The sequence below is a fragment of the Columba livia genome, chromosome 3 (assembly GCF_036013475.1).
Source record: "Columba livia isolate bColLiv1 breed racing homer chromosome 3, bColLiv1.pat.W.v2, whole genome shotgun sequence".
Taxonomy (NCBI): Eukaryota; Metazoa; Chordata; class Aves; order Columbiformes; family Columbidae; genus Columba; species Columba livia.
The window spans coordinates 78,284,842-78,304,844 of record NC_088604.1 but is presented as its reverse complement, the minus strand read 5'-3'; the positions used below and the strand labels follow the sequence as shown (position 1 = coordinate 78,304,844).

At 42.2% G+C, this 20,003-nt stretch overlaps 1 long non-coding RNA gene across 1 annotated transcript in view; it reads right to left on the bottom strand.

Annotated features, from left to right (window-relative positions):
- The window catches only part of LOC110363411 (uncharacterized), a 31,213-nt gene that overhangs the window by 5,424 nt on the left and 5,786 nt on the right, over positions 1 to 20,003 (bottom strand). Inside the window, exons 2-3 of the long non-coding RNA XR_010471955.1 lie at positions 13,722 to 13,803; positions 13,240 to 13,299 (exon numbers count right to left, since the gene is read on the bottom strand). This is a non-coding gene — a long non-coding RNA (uncharacterized LOC110363411). The remainder of the gene's footprint in view (positions 1 to 13,239; positions 13,300 to 13,721; positions 13,804 to 20,003) is intronic.

Genomic DNA, 20,003 nt, shown 5'->3' with positions numbered 1-20,003 from the left:
ATGCTCACACGGCCACTATTGTGGCTGTGCCCATGGGCAGGCAGCAGCTCTGCTCTGTTAAGTCAAGCAAAACATGTTTCATGGAGTACTCCTGTCAGGTATTTAAAAGTAAAAAAATAAGAAATCATGTTGTGCAGAGCCTGGCAGTGAATGTTGCCAGCTATAAGAATGACCTTTAGGTCTGAGATTGACTGAGCCTCCTTATTTCTTCTCCCTGTGAGGCAACGTTTATCCAGCTGCTCCCACCACCAGAAGCAAAACCATGCATTGATCCTACAATGAAAAGACCCAGAGCCAGGACAAGGCCAGAAAATAATCCCAGGAAAAACAGTTACTGGCTCCTGCTATTTCTGGCACGATGACAACTGTCCCTTACAGCCCTTGTGGAGCCACCAGACCATGCACATCTGCCCTGGCAGAAGCCTGCAGAGCTTGGAACAACTCTTTGGCATCTCTCTCCTCAGGCTCCAAGATGCAGGCCGACACCCCTTGCAGGCGGCCCCCAAAAGCAGCTGCCTAGGCAAAGAGCCAGCTTTCCTATAAAGTTAATTTTAAGAGCACTTGATTGTAGGTTCCTTTCACCTCATCACATTTCAAACACTTAAAAGCAACACAAAAAGAAGTGGTGACAACATGCATGTCCTGGGAGAACCTTCTGCTTTCCCAAAACTTTTCACTGTCTTGCTCCCCCACCCCAAAATGGTTTGTTCAGTTGTACAGATGAAGGCCAGAGGCAGGGCTCCTGCCTCTTCCTGTGAGCATAATTCCCATAATATCCAGCAGGGAGAGGGAAAAAGAAGACATATTCCAAAGTGGATCAGCATGAGAAATGTTAAAGAAACTACTATAGTCTCTGGATAAAATAGCAAATCATAAGTAGAAAAGTAATCAAACTAAAGGCTCCTCCAAAACCAGCCTCCTCCTTCAGTACAGAAAATCTGGCCAAGGAAAGCCTTTTAGTTGTTTAAGTGCATTATGAAGAGAGAAAGATAAAAAGGAATTGAATGAGACACCTTCCCTGACAGGTCTTGCCATTGAATCATACATTTGAAGCGTATCTTCTGCTACCCTACTGCTCACAGTTTTTTAGACACTAAATCTCCCTTTGTTTTTCACCAGTGGCCCTGCAGGAATGTCAGTCAGCACTCTCTTCTGCCTTGTCTGATCCTTAATTGGGCTCCCCATCTGCCATATCATACCTGTCTTTGTGGCTTGGTTTCTTTAAGCACAAAGCAAAATGTGAAGGGCTTTGCTGCGGTGAGCTTAACTCTGTCATGGGAGCAGGATTCTGACCTCTTTTCCTACCCACCCTTCAGAGACTGTGTCAAGGTGGTATTTCTACTGCCCACAGCTGCAATGCAGCACGGAGACATCGCAACCACTGTTCTGTCTCATAATACGACCTCTGTGCTCGGGAGGAGTGAGGAGTTGTGCAGAGAGGACCCATAGCAGGAAGCCCTGGGGAAGCATTTGCAACATGACTCTGGCTCTGACAACCCAAGGATGTTCTGCCTGGAGCAGATGGTGTTGTGCTTGCCTTCAGTGTGGTTTAGGCAATCCTCAGAGGGCAATCACCCTTTAAAAATGATTTGCACATTATGGTCTGGACAGATATTTTCTCACATTTTCCAGTCAAGAGGCCCTGAGAGGCCAATGGAGAAGGGAAACTAACTTCTTATAAGCTTTTTTTAATCACATACTTACGGCAAGATGAGCCAGGCCTGTGAAGAAGAGGAATCTAAATGAGCCCAACAGTGACATCCAGAGGGCAGAGACCAGCAAGCAGGACTAGCAATCAGAATTTGAAACAAACAAACAAACAAACCAAAACACACTAGAGACGAGTTTCAAGCCCACTCAATGGTAGACTTCTCAACCCCCACAGGTGCTGCTTTATCTACGTATCTGACTCCCCCAGGAAAGCAAGGCACAGGGAACATTTCTTGGATGTAAAGGACTCATCTAAGTGTTCCTGCTCTGGCAGGGGGATTGGACTAGATGACCTTTTGAGGTCCCTTTCAATCCCTAACATTCTGTGATTCTGTGACTAACACAGCACTCCTTTTTCATGGAAATGGAGATACATCTACCTACAACAGAGCAGGAGTGCACCCGAGACACAGCACTACACAAATCGAGTTGTTTCTGGAGAAGTCTCAGCCTTGTGAAGCAACTTGAGAGAGCTGGAGCAGCACTATCAGTCCACACAGACTTGCCATCTCTGCTCTAGGTGAACAAACCTCTGCTATTTTGTCTGCACATTGTGAGCTTTTCCTGCAGCTTTGGTTGCCTGAAACGGTTTTTTAGTTTCTTCCCATTGCATGAGTGCTCTTAAGTTATTCCCCTGTCTCACCAACTCCTCTCTCTCCCTTCCTGCTGATTCTGTGGTTCTACATGCTTTAAAAAATACAACTCAAAGCTGTACAGTGGTTTTCTACAGATTTCACCAGGGGTAACTAAACTTGTTTGTGCTAAGAGTACCTCAAGATCACAGGATGCCTACCATCACGCATGTAACGTGTGTTTTTCCTGTTACAACAGAAGCGGGGATTTCAGACTCCTACATAGGAGACAAAGAACACTGTATGTGGGGTAGATGTGCAGTATATGTTTTACCCATCCAGATCAAAATGGGATAGTGATAGATCAGGTTAAATTTACTGTACATAGCAGCAGCTAAAAAGTTTTGGGTACAGCCCTCCTGCAGTGCAGGTTCCAGCAGGCTGGGTTTCACTCGTCTGCAGGCTTAGCAAGGCTTCTATCTGCTCAAGTAGGAATAGAAATCCCAGAGGGGGACACCATTATCCTATCTACTGAGTCACGATGATTCATTTAGCATTCAGCTTCCATCAGATACAGCAACTCCTGGAGTTTAAACTGCATCGGTTTCCACCCTGCTGTGATTTCAGTTTCTCATTGGTTTATCCAGCTCCCCAGAAACTTGCACTTCCTGAGGCAAGAACGCAAGTCTGGATGTTTATTTATTGTAAATTCATTTGGAGAAAGCTACAGTTACATTTGGAGAAGCTAGTTTTAAGCATAAAGTACAAGGAGATGGGGGGCAGGTGGGCAGGGGGAAGGAAAAGCACACTGTAGCGTTAAAATCTGTAAGAACTATGGATCTTGTTTAGAAAAGACCTCTTACATCATTAAAGGAAACATTCTACCACAAAAACAATTTCAATGAAAGCTATCTTGAAAATGCCGTTTTTAAAAAATTTAGCTAACTTGTGGCTTGCAATAAGTTACAGACAGTCTTTCTGATAAAGGGACCAAGCAGACAGCTGTAACCTGGTTAGTAAACGGCAATGGTACAGCTACATTGCAGGTGCCAGAGGTAGCAGAGATGCAGAGCAGTTGCAACCCTGACCAACTCTGTGGCAGTAACCAAAAAGCTGTGAGAGAGCCAAATCTCCCTTAGACAGACCTGGATCAAGAAATCATGCCAAGGAGAGGGTCCTTCTCTCCCCATAGCCCAGTGTTACAAAAAAGTGTGCTGTGCCCAGGATCAGAAGGAGACTGCAGAAGAACTGTGGCTCTTTTCCTTCCCCCTGTAGTTGCCTTGTGCTCCAGTAATTCTCAGTGGGCATGTGACTACTGCTGTGCATCTCAGGTGGACACAGGCATAGCCAGAGTATACTAGCAAAGGTTTAGGAGTACAACTGCTTTTCAGTGGCGTATCAAACCCTGCCCCTTTTGTAGTCAATGAAAATTCCCACAGATTTCAACAGGATTTTGATTTCAATTCCTAAATCCATCTCTCACCCATTCAACTCAGAAATCATAGTTTGAGCTTGAAGACACATGATGAATCATTATTTCTGCTGAGCAAGAAAGCCATAGCAGTTTAAAAGGATTAAAATGCTCTATGTCTGAGCTGTGTTCCAGCCACATTCCTTGAAATAGATGCTATTGTCCCACTTTGATATATTCTTTCAGGTTCTCCTTGCTGTCTCTAAGGAAAGAGGTTTCCCAGTAGCCCTTTAAACATTGCAAGCCACAAGAACATGTTTTCTGAAAATACTACACAGTGAGTAGAAGAATTAATTCCAGCAGGAGTCAGGTTAGCGCTGACAGCATGTTTCCAAAATACATTTTGACAGCTTAAATGGCTTGATCTGTTTTTCATAGCAAAGCAGCATCTTTATAAAGCGACTTTGACCTCTGCTTGTACAGTTGGTGCTGCAATGCTCCTCAGAGCCTACGAATCCTGCAGACTCCTGTGCTTCAGAGTTGGGACAGACTCACCAGCAGTGATTTAAGGTCTCTGGGTCCTGGCATGTGAACATCAGATTTGTTAATGAATCACATGCAAAAACACAATGCCAAAGCTCCCAGGCTTCTTAAGGCAGAGTTGGGACCAGGAAAGTCACAAGATCAGCAACAGGTTCAGTGCTTAGCTCTGCTACAGCACCTCATGCACTGTGTCCCGCTCCAACCTGTTAAAGCACAGAAGATCTGAATTCTTGTGAAGGCCTTCAAGCATCCCTGTGTGATTGATGAGAGGCAGAAGACATACACCTCACTGCCCAATGAGCATGGCATTTTCTTGTGTTGCTTTATCTGCCCATTCCAAAGGGTAGTTATCTGCAGCTCTTCAAGGAAGAAGCACCTTGCACGAATTTTTCATATTTTTTTGCCTTGGAATGTATCAGAACACATTATTTTCTTCAACCAGCTTTAGTCCCAAATATTCCTCCTACTTCTTTTCACCACTTTCTGTTCTGTTTATATTAATTCAGAGAAGAAAACTTGATAAAAAGCAGTGATGTGGCACTCCCTAAAGTAGAAGAGATTTTAGCATCTCTTTCCTATGGCAAGGTTTTCTGTACAGTGCTACTGCCGTGGCTAGTGCCTGGAAGAAGGAAGCAGAGAAAGTTGTTTGACAGTTTGCAGACTGCTGAGCCCTCTCTCAAAATCAGAAGCTGTCTGCTGTGGGTATCAGCAATTTCCCTAAATAGCAACCATTCTGTATTTGACTGTGACTAATAGCAAAGATCTATGGCGAACTGGATTGGAAAAGCTGCTTACATGAAAGTGCCAAACCAGCAAACTTCACAGAAACCAAGGAGTGAGGTTGGTTGTTCTGGTCTTATTTATTGACCATCAGAAAAGCTGATACAACTTAATCAATAAGGAGGAAAGTATAACCACACACTCCATCTAGCTGCATAAGAAACTCTTTCAATGAGATTCTAAATGCTAAACAGAATTAAGCAGAATATATAAAATATAGGACATATTCATGACAGCTCTAAAATATTCGCACAAGCACAGGTATGTAAGGACAAATCAATAAGAGTAAGTCACAATAGGAATCAACACTATTAGGGAATAAAAGAAAGCTGAAATAAAATTCAGTAGTATTGTAAGTTGGAGAAAGAGGGGATTTTTGTCCAGAAAAGGCTGAATTTATCATGTTGTTTTTGCTTCAGTCTTTACAAGAAGCAGAATAGTAGCCAAATACCTATACATCTTTTTATTTTTATTTTTGCCATCTGCTTTCTCCATCTGGCCTGTGTTCCCTCCTCTAACTACCTGAGGTGCTGGATGGCATTCACCCAGGAATTACCATGAAGACAGCAAACACGCTCTCTGAATAACCTTAAAGAACTCTGGAGAATGGGAAAGGTCCCACAGCAATGGTTATGATACTCGTTCTTCCCATCAAGTTACAGTAAATAAATGCAAAATGAGAAGGTTCTGTAAAATTATGCATTAGTCACCTTAATTATGACAGGAGAAATGCCAAGTACAGATTTATTAAAACTACTATATGCTACTGATTGGAATGATGGACCAGCAAAGAAGCTTCTAAAGAGTGCAGACCAGAGCTTAAACCTCCTTAAAGGCAGGATTAAAATTTAGAGTGCTCCTTCGATTTATCAGGCTCAATCTCAAGTCAACAAACTGCAAGTGATTTTGAGGAGTGCAGAGTACCACAAATGGAAGGAAAGGGGATAAACTGTGCTCAAATGGAAGGGGAGGGCTCCTCTGGGCTACGATGTTACAGTGAATAGACACGGGAGCTATATCAGACCAAACCGAAAAGATGGGAACAAAAGTGATATAGTGGGAAGAAAAGGGAGGAAAAAAACCACCAACAACAAGAAATTAAAAACAAAAAAGCCCACCACATTTAAAAGATAAGGGAAGTGATTATTCCTCTACTCAGAGCTGGATGGGCACAGACAATAACGTGTCAATTTGTGAGGAAAGGGTGAAAGAGCTATGTTTGTTTAACATCCAGAAGAAAAGTAAGAGGGAAACTGAACAGTGTCTAAACACTGAAAGTGATTTTACCAAGAGAGACAGCAGTCAATAAATTATACTCCATGTCCACCTGGGAAAGGAAAACATTTAGTTGAATTTGTTCTTAAAAATCATTACTATAGCTGTAAAAATGAAGAACATCTGTCAGGGATGATACAAACAATGTTAACAGCATCTCGAAGCAGGGCAGAAGGTCTTTTGACGTCTCTTTTGAAGACTGACTTCTGTAATTCTGATTACATCATTTTCTCTGTCCTCAAAATGTTGTTTCTCCTGAGTGCCTGCACTACAATTGCTAATAACAAAGGCAAAGCTCCTTTCTCTTTGAAACAGCTTTTCTCCACTATATTACTGTGCATAATGACCGCATCATTAAGTGTCAGCAGGACTAAAGGTTTTCTGTATTTTAGTTTACAAGCACTGAAGCAACAGACTTGAGTTGATAAATGTAGCACAGTTGTTGCTTCTGCTAATGAGAGGGAAGAAAAAGGTCAACATCAATACAAAGGGAAAATGTTTCATATGAAGTGCAAGGATAAAAGTAAATGTTAAAGGCAGAAACAGAGATAACCAAAGTTCCTTAGCAACCCAGAGTGACAACCACTGCAGTGACATACAGTAGCTCACCAGGAAAGATGTTGCTGTCTCACTGAAATTCATGACACTGTCTATCCAGGCTTAATAGTAAGTTATGTTAGCTTCTTCACATTAAATACACACATTTTCTTTTGATTCCTCTATTTATGGAGGTATTTATGGAGCCATGTTAAAATATTTAAAACTGATGAAGTTATGGTAAATATAACAAAGAAGAGTCCATCATCGTTCTCCACAGCACAGAGAATCTTGTACAATTTTTGCAGTCCTGCTCATCAAACTTGTCTTCACCTCCTCCACCCTCTCTTGGTAAATAAATACCCTCTAAACATGACATCTCTCCCTCCCCTCTGAAAATTTGTGAGTTCACTCCATTGAAAAGAAAAAACCCTGATTTTAAGATTAATATCAGGGCTGGTATTTCACAATGATTTATCCACTCAGACATGTGCCAGGAGCCTTAGCTGGATGTGAGGTATTCAGTTCTGGAGAACCGAACAGTTTCTCCCCTCAAAACATGACCACTGCACCAAAACAAGTACAGACCCATCTTTCCCCTCACCAGTTGGCAAACACCAAGGAGTTGGTTAAGATGCGAGAAGAAAAGGTTTATCTGCCCTGGGAGAAGGGGGATGCTCTGTTCCAACCAGACCCTGCTGAGAACAAAAGGTTGCAAATCAACCCATCAAAGCATCCAGTTCTGCTGCTTCAGCAGTGGAACAAGCAAAAGGCAGATCTCCTTTTCCAGCCAAATTCACTCACATTCACCATCGGATTGTTAAGTCCTAGCTATTTATTTAAGAGGAATACCCTATATTTCTGAGAGCTGAGAACAATATTGACTGGAATGGCTTCAATCCCATCCTTTCCTACAGCTCCTACATCCCTGTCCCCTAAGACTATGCATGCCCTGCCCCCCCCACCTCAGCCTCTCTGTCACTTTTCAGCCTTTGACACTCAGTCTACCCCTTTTCTCAAATGCCATCAGCCCTCATAATACTTCTGAAAGCAAAGACTATTTTGTCCCAGTACTCTGAGAACAAGAGCACTAACTATATAGAGTTTGATCTGTATCTAAAACAGAAATGTTGAAATGGGAGTGAACAAATTCTAGCAGGATTCTAGACCCCACTGGTGATCCCAGTGCGCTTAAACCAATACTTATTAATTGATTGAAGCAGTTTAAGCCGAAGTCTTCCTTTGGCTGGATCTGGCTTGGATTTTTGCATAAAGCACAAGCCCATTGACACTCAAGAACTTTGCATGATCACAGGAGCTGATTTTCTGTACTTTAGTTTGCAGTACGTGTCATCTGCCACAGTGACACTGTAGTGATAAATCATCTTCTGTATGAGGAAAGACAGGCAGAGAATCACAGAAACACAGAATGCTAGGGATTGGAAGGGATGATCTTTTGATCATCTAGTCCAATCCCCCTGCCGGAGCAGGAACACCCAGATGAGGTCACACAGGAACATGTCCAGGCGGGTTTTGAACGTCTCCAGAGGAGACTCCACAACCTCCCTGGGCAGCCTGTTCCAGTGCTCTGGCACCCTCACTGTGAAGAAATTTCTTCTTAAATTTAAGTGGAACCTCTTGTGTTCCAGTTTGAACCCATTACCCCTTGTCCTACCATTGGTTGTCAGAAGAACCCAAAGGAGACATTTCTCGTGTGCTTGGGAATGAAGTAGGGAATTGCCAAACCTAGGTCTGTTCTGCTCTGGGAAAGAAAAGGCTCAGTGATATTTTGATGTTGAACCAATAAAATGTTCAGGATATTGTTGAGCCCAAAATGAGTTGGAGAAGATTCTGAAAGGATTCAGTAAGGAGTTTCTGAAGAAAGCAAGCTGGATTGGAATGAGCAAGGGTGCTGCTGGAAGGATGCTGAGCCAAACAAGAACAGAGTAGGTCAGCAGGACTCAGTGACTGCCTGCCATGTATACTGGTACCAGACAGCAAGGGCATTACAGATGGGTAGCAGGCTGTCTCAGTTCATCCCTCTACAAGCATCATCTTGTTCTTCATAGAGCGAGGTCAGGGTTGGAAAAAGAGCTGGCTTTGCTCCTCACTGACCTCCACAGGGACCTCACATTAAGAATAAAAAACAGTGGGTTTACTATGAAGCCTGCATGGACAGTGAGTCCAATTTTGTGCTGTCAACTATGCCGTAGAGAAATGACCACTGACCTTTTAGTCTGATGCCACTGTCATCCCAGATTTGACCCAGATGACTAAAGCCGAGAGACACAGTTATTTGTGAGCTGAAGGTCAGAATAAAGAGGCATCTGTCAGTGGCCAGAAATCACTGCTCAACAAGCATCTTGTGGTGCTATTATCTGCAGAGTTCCCTACACAGCCGTGCATCAGCTGCTGACACTGATCCATGACCAGGAGCATTTCAACACCCTTGAATTTGAAGGCAGACATGACTTCTCCAAGCATGAAAAAGAGTAGTGTCATTTTCCCGTTGAAGTTAAATCTTCCCCCAGGACTCTACTACGCAATTACAATACAGAACAGTGGCTTAAATTGCACAATGTGGATTTGGCAGGTTACCAAATCCCAGGACTGTGGAATTAATAGGTTGTTTTTCAGTTTAATGCTGAAATAGACAAAGTGATTGACTGAACCAAAACACTTCAAGTTTGTGTCATGTGCCTCTTCTGCAAGGCAGGTAAGGGTGGACTAGAGTTGCTCTGAGAAGCTGGATGTCAAATGTTCCAAGTTTCATAAGCCAAATCCAGCAATGAACTGTTTAAAATTTCGACTCCTGCGTTTACTTCAGATTTTTTTTTTTACCTCTTGTAATTATTTTGTCATAGAAGACTCCAAATTATCTTGTTTGGGAAGGAAAGAAAAAAAAAAAGCTCATGAACTTCATATAAACCAAAACTATATGAGATTATTTTTTTTTTACATTTCCCTCCATTAAAGAAAAACCATCCTACCATCAAGTTTTATTTAATAAAGAAAAATGTTTGGGCGCATCTACTACTCCCTCATCCTGATTCAAAACATTACTTGATAGAGCAGAAGTAACAGCCACTAAGGCTGACTAGAAGTGTGTAGTTTTCTTTCAGAAACCACTAATCCAGGGGAACCAAAGTGGTTTCTGGCCCCTGTGTTCATCCTGCCAAACCTTCTTACATAAAGAAGCAGCACAGTCAAGCCTGTTCCCTGTCCATAACACCCCCATGCCAGGGCAGCCAGCTCCTGCACAGCTTATGTCTTTTGTGCAGCCAGCAGTGCCCAGGCCACATGGGATTTCAGCATCATTTCAGAGACATCTGCACTAAACTTTGTCATTTTCCAGAGCAAAAATACCACCCAGCAACAGTTCTCTCTGACCATGGGCACGTTAAGGAACCTTGAAGGTTTCCTACGCAATGGCCAAGGAGGGCTCAGAAGCACAAATAGTCCCAGAACTGATGAACTTTTAAATCAAACCTAAATGGCTAATGCAAGCTAGTTATAATAAATATAAAGGAGCTGTTGTGTAGGGTGTCCTGCCTGTGCAATTGTCTTCTGCTAGAAGATGATAAATCCCATTTGTGTCATTTCTAATGGTGAAATTATTCCATGCAGCAAAGCACTGAAATGTCATCTGGTTGTGTTCCTGCAAACTTTAAGTTCTGATTCAATTACACTATTTCAGGAGGAGGCAGCACTTTCAATGTTATCATCATGTCATTCATGGAGAACTATTTATCTATTAAGACCGAAAACTATTTCCCAGATATAACAGCTGACTCTTAACAAACAAATGTGGAAAAAGAAGTATATTTGTTATCTGGATAAAAAGGTAATGACAAGCACATCTAGATTCCTGCCTCCTCAACTGAGTCATAACCAGAAGAAATAAATCTGATCCTTGAAACATTACATTAAAAAAAACCAAAAAAAACAAACAACAACAAAAAACAAACACGAAACATCACGCCCCAAGCACCCATTAGGAATAAAGGTATCAAAACGCAGATCAGAGATTTACAATAGGGAGGACTAGAGGGGACATTAAACAGAAAGCTCAAACAACACAACTAGATAAGGAAGACCTGGGCAGCATGAGATGGCCACATCATCAGGAAACCTCTGTGTGAGGTTCACAGAATGTTATCTCCTCTTAGGATAAAGGGAGATCAGTTGTCTCTACCAACACTAGGAGACAGGAAAGGTTTTAGAAGAACATGGAAGTGAATTTGCCAGACACAAGCTCAGTCATTGCTCAGCAGGATGTCCTGAGGTCTCATAAGCAGGCAAACATGAAATGCGTGCCATTTCTGCTAGCCTGGTACAACTCAAATGTTCAGCCAGACAGAAGTCAGCATTGCATTGAGTCACCCAGCCTCTTCCAGCACTGGCCACAGAGGACATCTTGCATGAGTTGCCATGTACCACTCCAGCTCTGCTACCTGCTGCCTCTGATACTCCCATTTGACGGGACACGCACACTTTCCCCTCACCTTTGCACCTCCCTGCTGAAGAGCAACCTCATCCCCATGTCAGGCACCTCCCAAAACAGACACAAACTTCACAGCAGCCAGCCAGTGTGCAGCACTAGGCTCACAGTCTACCTAAGACAAGACAACAAAGCATACCACCATGCACACGGTGGTCTATAAAGGAGAAATCCAACTCCTAGATGTTCAGCTGTGTGCCCTGCCAAACTCAGGGCAGCAGAGTGCACTCAGCTGCTGTCTAAACATGGGCAACGGAAGGAGGGTCTTCTACATTTAGATGCTGGCTGTGCAGAAGCAAGGACTGGAAATGTATCTTTCTGAGCACCATCCTGTGCTTCTAGAAGAATATTAAAGTTTGTGCTGGGATGCAACATGCTCAAGTAACTGCTGACAAAAACACACATATCAAGGGTAATGGGACCCGTTTCTCCACACAGGCTCTGTTTAACTACTGTCTAGTAACAAACTGAATAGCTTTAACCATATCAAGTCCAGAATATATATACACACGTAGATCCAGACTGTATATGGTTATTACCTTACCACCTCTTCGGGTCAAAATTCTCCTGCCTCCGGCTGCTGTGCAACTTCAGCCATCAGAGCACTCTAAGTCTCCTGCAAAAGGTGTCGCAGCACTAGGGGCCTCAGAGAGCCTTGGATCCACAGAGGCCAAACAAGCTGACCTTCAAGAGAAGCTATTACGGTGTGCTCTGCTGAGGAGAGAAACCCCAGAGAAAATAAAGATGATGCAGGGACACGATTTCCAAGTATCCCAGGCACTTAGCATAGCAAGAACAAACAAGCAAACAAAAAGTCCCTTTGCCCTGTCACAGAAATTAGATTATTTCGTTTGACAATCTACTTAACTTATTGCTATTACACATTTCAACTGATGTGCTGAGTCACCACCATGGCTTGCCATCAGTGCCTATAATAAGCAAAAAAAGGTCTTCAAGAGCAGCAAAGCATCTGGTTCTATGAGCAGGAGCGAGATTTTTTCCTCTCTCCTTCGAAAGCGGTAACATAATTCTTCCACGCCAGACTCTCCTTTCACTAGGAAAATGTTCTTGGACTTCAACAAATGAAAACTAACAGGTATATACCCACACTTTTTAGAAGTTCATACTAAAATCCCACTTTTTCATCCAGAATACACTTTCTCAGAGTGCCAGAAGACAATCTAATTCATTAATAATAGTGACATCCTAGCAACATGTAACATTTACATGGTAGCTACGTAGGTATGTACCTATCAGACAGAACGCTGCTTATAAATATACTAAAAAGAAAAGTATGTGCTGTTTCTTTAAGACAAAAAGATGCTGTGTCCACATTTCTGGCAGTCACATATGCACACATTCCATGCAAGACAGGGAGCTTACCTGGCAAGGTGTTTTACAAACACAAGCACAGCAATTTGCCTTTATCACCAAAGTGCACGTGGCCATAGCGATTTGAATACAGTAACTTTCAAGCTTCTCAAGTACAAGTACCAACATCCATAATAAAAAGTGATCTCTATCATCTACTGCACTAGAAGTCAATTGCGAAAAATGGTGGCTCTAATTACTGACTCATAACTTGAAAACTTGATGGCAACTTTCACCACAGGACAAGAGCAAAGTGTTAGTCAGAAAGGCAGGTATTAATTGCAACTCTTAAGAAATCAGCTACCCTGGAATCTGAAAATAAGGGGGCCTTTTCTGATGGAAAGGACATTTGCCATCAGCACCCAGTGGCTGTGGATCATTGGAGGTCTGTAACCAAATACAGCCCACAGCAGTTTGCGCAGCAAGGTGCAGCAGTATCACACCTCCTTGCTAGAGGCATTCAGAAGGTGCTCGTGTCTGGCTCTGAGGGTGTGGAACTCTCACCCACTCTGGTAATGTCACCTTTTATGAATGCATACCTTCCATCCATCACTTATGTTGTTTGACTGTCTCCTCCCCCACCTCGTCTCAAGCAGCTTCTAGGAAATACATTCAGATGAGATGGGTAAGCAAACGGGAATTCACTTCTCACTAAAAAAATCATACCAAATAATTTGAGTTCCATTACAGAAAAGACTGCAAGTTTTCAGCTACCACTTTTCAAAACCAAAATTACATGCTGACACAGAACCCCACGGTATAGCTAAAGAAAGTGGTGTCTGTCAGATTTCCATAGCACTGGATCTTTATCAGGGTTTGCTTTTCAAGCCAGCTTTATGTACTGGTGTTGACCGTGTTTAATTTTATGTGCTAGCTGCTCTGATATGCACTGTAGCACAAGCACTCAATGAGATGGTGTATTTTGGATACCATTTACCTTCTTCATTTCGCAGTGTCAGCAGGTAATTGTGTGGGGTCATTATAAGTATTGGAGGACAGGTTAAGGGCCTAAAGAACCCACCTGTGTTCTGAAAGCAGCTCCTGCTCACAACTGCAGGAAGGGAGGGAATAAAAGCTGTCCTCAAGGAAGATCTTTACATCCCCTGAAAAGAGACAGGAAGAAAAATATGATATGTAAAATATCATCATCCCTGTCTGACATTTCTGGCGAGTCTCAAAGGCAAACAGGAAATAATACTGCTACCCAAAACATAATCTTTAAATCAAAGTTGCCAGTTATTGCAGCATTTATCTGGAACCCACCTGTAGTCCTCAAAAGACCGTTTGCGCCAGCTACTTGACATTATCAACTTGTGTTATTTGCTGCCTCCTGAAATGTCAGCTGCCTAACCTTTCCAGGCTGTTCTTACACACAGTCTGCTTTTCCAAAACTCATTAAGTTCAGCAAAGACCTACAGTCCTGTGTAAATCTTGCAATCAAGCCAAGCTGCAAAGGGAATACAAAGATATATGAACCATCTCCAGACTTCGTGCACTTGTGATTCCTCACTGCAAAGGTCTCTCCTCATTGTCAAGCTGTGAGGAAATGAATTATTTTATTAAATAACATAGACCATGCTACTTACAACTAGCCAATTTTATATAAATATGTTGCAATCATCAGTACTCTCTAGCTACACAGGGAGACAATCCTCAGCAAAAGTTAGCTCAAGGCTCTAAACTATGCCTACTGTTTAGATTAATCCCCAGTACAGACTGTCTGACACATGTTACCGGACACTGTGCATCTGTCTAGGAAGTTGCAAGACTGCTGCTACATTATCAGATAGGTTGATATTAACAGCAGATACCAAATACTACATTACAGGTGCTATACAGTTTTAACTTTCTGAAGGGGCAAGACCACTACTTAAAGTGGATTCCTCCGTTCAATATCAATCTCCTGCCTTTTTTTCTTTTTGCATAAGGACAGTTAAGTAAACAAGTGTTTGGTGGTTTACCTGTAGAACTGATTAAAAATAAAGAAAACTCACAAGAAGAAAAACAAACAAAGAAATCTCACAAGCCCCACAAACCACCAACCTACCAGCCAGTGAGTTTAGTTACAAAAAACTCCTGCCGGTTGTCACATATGGGGCAATGAAAGCCTCCTAGTAAAAAGCCTGGGGGGCCAGGGAGGAAGTACTCTTCTTTCCAGCATTGGGAAATGTTATCTTAAAAAGGTAAGGTATAAATTACTAAGTTTCAGGTTACTGCCTACAACTAAAGAAGTGCAGTTCAGAAGTTCTCTTACTTGTGCCTCAACTAAGAGACTAGTTACCAGAGAGTTAAGTCTTCAAAAATTTTGGCTGTTTTATTCTTTACCACATCCTTATCTTTATCATCAAAACACGAAAGAAGAGAGGATGAGCATTGAAGGAATTAAATTCTGTACCTGAATTCCTCTCTTGTCCTTCATCGGTGAAACCAGACCACTAATAACTTTTGATTTTCAATGGATGTGGGTCTCACATTATGCTTCCAAATAGACTTTATAGATAAGGCAGCTACATTATTTTGAATTTTTCCTTCACTGGGGACAACAGTGTACCATCAGCAGCCTAAACATAACTTGGATCCCTCTAATGATCAGATAAAGGCATTCAAGTGCTAGTCAGAAGTTGCTCTGTGCAGTCAGAGGAATGGCAGGTCACTACTGAACATGGGATTAGGGCGTCCACTTGCATGGGGGACACAGCAGAGGCATCTCATCCTACTCAGCATCACAGTTCAGATATAACCCTTCTCATACATCTCACAGGAGAATCTGGGGGTCTGACTGAACATATTTTAATCTTCTCTTGGGATACTGGTGTGATAATTTGGGTGAGGGGTGGTTTTAGAACACTAACTGAGCTCTTCAGAGATCGTGCTTGTGCTAAGACTGCTAAAACCATAGCATAGGTGGCCCTATCAGCACTCAGCAGCAGATTAGGTGGCAGCTGGGTAGCTGGTTGATGGATAGCAAATGCTTAATGAGGCAGTTAAACATCCAAGCCAATTAAACACCTCAGAGGAGCTGAGCCTAAGTTTAGTGTAACCCAGCTGATTTTGCTTGAGGGAAGTTCACATTATCAGCCAGTCAAGGAGAGCAAAGGGGATGGTAACCTCTAGCAGTAGAGAAAAGGCAGAGGCATGCACAGTGGTGACCATTTGGGGCAAGGTACAGATTCAGGTAGCTCCAGAGAAGGACACCTCTCCACAGCCTCAGCTCAGAAATGGCTGGCACCTTGGCTTTCTCAAACTGAATTGATTAGAGAAGACTTGCCTGAGCATTTTCAGCAGCAGAGCTGGGATGTGGGAAAACTGGGATACTGTCATCAACAAAGCAAACAAGTTTGTTTGGCAGATATCTTCAGGCCAAATCTTAACAGCTCTTTCAGCCCACTGCATCCAGAAGAAGCGAGGGTTCATGCCCATTCTAAGCTGAAAGTCGCCACACTCAGAGAGGCGCTGTGGCTTTACCTCCCATTCCCTGCCCTCTCAGAGGGAAGAGGCTGTAGCTTAACAACAACTTCTCAGTGCCTGGTAAAGTCCATTAGGAAGTTACTTTTTATATGACTGCCCCCATGTAACTTGTCTAGGTTTGAGCAGTTCCTGAAGGATTTTGCTCCATAGGAAAGGCTTATTTTCCATGAAAGAGCAGGCTTAAATCTATTTGCACTAAATCACACTTGTCTAAGTGCCAAAGTGATTATACATATCGTTAAAACAATATTAGGATTTCATAGATACCATGGCTGCAGTCCAGCCCCTACCAGTAAACTGGGCTAACTGGAAACATACACACCACCCTTTGAGAATAAATGAATAAATAAACCGCCACACACAAAAACACACCACAAATCGCTTTTACCTTCAGTTTTCAATTTTAAATCCTCCACAGGTGATTTCAATAAAAATCTACCTTAACTAAAAGCAATTACTACACACAAACTCTGAACCTTACAAGCCTTGCCCTCACTCTTCATACCAAGAGAAAGCTTATTCTAAGACGCCAAGCAGCCATATCTAGCTTTTTAAACCTTACAGGTCATACCCGCCATTTTTCTAGTATTTACCCTACAGTAAAACCATGAGGTCAGTAAGACTCCGGGTCACTTCATGGTGTTTAGATCCACAGAGGAGAGACTTTGTCCTAAGGTTTCAAAGAAGACAAATCAATGAAAAAAAAAGTGAACTTGAACAACTTTTAAGCCTGCACTACTCAGTGATGTTATCCAAGCCAGCTGCCCTATGTCTTGGCCCAAAAATTTATGTTCTGTACTAAACATACCCTTCCTGCAAGGTAGTGTTTCAGAGTGCCTTCCTGTTGCTGGAATGGTGGCCCTGAGGAGAAATTTAGCATTCTTGCAAGCTATAGTCATTCAAACATTTTAAGGAACAGGTTTTCTTCACTTGAGTGTTAAGCAGGTACAAAAGTGCTTACAGGAGAATGGGGCCCAAGACACAATGAATGCCTGCAGAGAGCCTAAACTACGTTGTTGACCTTTCTGCAACATTCAGAAATCTAAAGTGTGCTGACCACATGGGATCTCCAGATCTGGAGCAAGAGAGAGAGATCTGTCTGGTCCCTGGTATTGCACAAGAGGCAAGAACCAGGTTTGTCATCACCTCCCTCGCTGACAGGCTCACAGTTGTGCATGGTATCACCCTTTTTCCAGGACTGAGACCTTTGCTAGAGACAAGCAAATGCTGTAAGAATTACAGTCTGATCACAAAAAGGTAGCCAGTAAGTAGGTTACTTGTTTCTTCCTTTAGTTTCTTTTAATCTATAGAATTTATGATTTTTGTTTTATTTTAGGGTACACTGTAGTGCAGCCAAAGGCTCTGCCAAGGTGGAGAAAGCAAACCTGTTATACTTCTTGAGGATGATCAGCACAGCACAGGTGGTTGGGTAAGAATTATTATGCCAGCTAAATGGGGTTGGGCAGTGGTAAACACATTTTGTATTATAGGTGAAGGTGGAATTCAGCAAATGTAGTTTATGAGAAACATCTGCAGGAACCTGATAATAAAAATCATTAATACTGTCAAAACAGGTGGGGTGTTCTTGGGTTCATCACTCCCCATAGATGTTGCAGCTATACTACCAGATGTCTTCATAAATTTTAATAATATTCATTACTCCTAACACGGATTCTTGGAGCTGTATTTCATGAAATATTTTAATACAGCAAAAAATAACCTCACAGACATACCCAACACTTTGTTGCAATCTATACTGACAGCTAGAAGATCACATTCAGACTAAAATTCAGCAACAGCCAAGATAACACCAGCCACCTCACAAACCACAAGAAAAAGTTGCACCTTAACCATGACTATTTCTGAAGAAAGATGTCTTTGAAGAAAAGGAAGACTCTCATAGAACATTGGTTGACTCCTGCTCAACACAGGCACAGTTCCACAACAAAAGCCATAGGGAAAAGCAGCACTTCTTTAAGATAATCTTGAAGCAAGAGAGTTTAAATATTCTTTTTTTTTTTCCTCCTCTCTCATTATTTTTAAAAGATACAAAAAAGCAATGCAAGCTACCTAGTGCAAAAATGGTTTGAAATCAGGGGATACATTTTCTCTGTTCCTGACTTGGACACAAGTTTCGTGTGTGACCTGAAGTAGCTTCCCTGATCATTGCCTCATTTTTACAGAATCACAGAAAAACACATGTTGGTCCTTTGGAGATCTTGTAGTTCAACCTCCTATTCAAATCAAGGATAGCTTCAAAGTCAGACCATGTTGTACAGGGCTTGGTTTAGTTGAGTTTTGAAAGTTCCCAGGGACTGAGAGCCCTTCAAGAGTATGTTCTAGTGCTTAGGAAGTTCATCACAACAGAAGTGGTTACCTCCAAACAAAATTTCCGTTTTGCAGTTTGTGACAATTGCTTCTTGTCCTTTTGTTCCACACCTTTGAGAAGAGCTGGGCTGCATCCCCTCTGCAATAGCCCGTCAGGTAGTGGAAGACAGCGAATTAGCCCCTTAACTTCTCTAGACTGAAGTAGCCCCTTTTCTCTCAACCTCTCCCAGTACAGCCCATGCTATGACCCACTGACCACTTCAGCCACACTCTGCTGGGCTCTTTCCAGTTTGTGGATCTCTGCCTTGAACTGACATGGAGAGACTGTAGTAGACTTAGTAGTCTGTTAGCTCTACTGGGCTATGCAAGAGAATTTAAACTAGACAAATTTAGCTAGGGCCCAAAAAGTCTGAAGTCTTTGTAGGCAAAGGCCTCATTAAACATGCTCAATCACCGCATTCATTTTCCACAAGTAGCATCCTCTAACACTCACATAATTTAGTGGGTGTGATGAAAAAAAAGTCAGTCTGACTTGCTGGTCAGCTCTCAGAACAACAAAACTGAACCTGCACTGGAATAAGTGGTCTTAAATGCGATGCATTGAACTCAAGACCTGTTTAACAGACTCTATTCTTGATACAGTGGGTACATTTATGAGTCATCTATTTCTATGGCCACTTTTTTTTTCTTCTTGAATAAGGTTTTTTCAAGATGCTCTTTACCAATAGGTGGCAAGCACTGTGACTAGAAATCCCCCTCAATTTCACTACCAACAAGCCCAGCTAGAAACCAGATGTAGTTCTACTATTTTTGAACAGCAAACTTGCTTAAAGCTAATAAAATGGCAGTGAATAGAATAATAGAACACAGGGCTGAAACAGATTTCCATCACTTGTGTAATTAACCATACTCTGGAGTTTATGCAAAACACAGATGTTTAAGCAGTAGTTTCTATGACTACCGTCAGTCTGCTCATTATCTCTGAAAGACTAGCCCAGAGATTCTCTTTAATAGGCACTAAGAAGGGAAAGTCACGATGGCACACCACTACTTGGGATATGATGGGTGTTAGAAGTACAATTAATCATTTGTCAAGAACACTGCTTTCAAGACCTTCCGTATGTTGGCCAAGTATATTTGTGCTTTTGGCTCACAACCTGACATTCAAAAACCTGCAAAACCTTTCCAGAGAGCAAAAAGGGAGCAGAATACAGGGCTACAGCCTGAAAATGGTTCAGTATATTGTGTGCTCTTATCTCCCCAAGCTCTACTGCTCGGGCCACAGCATAGAGAAGGAAGATGGGCAAATCAAAGACTTAACATGCAAGACTCTACTTACAAAGACCTTTAATTTTATTATAGTAAGTTTGGGGAGGCATCTGGAGGGGACAGAATAGATATTCTTTAAGAATTAGAGGACTATGAAATTATTAATTTGTCTGTACCAATTTTGCTTTTATGTCTGCAACTGTGACAAGAGGGAGTTGGTTCCAAGGGTCCAGGAGAA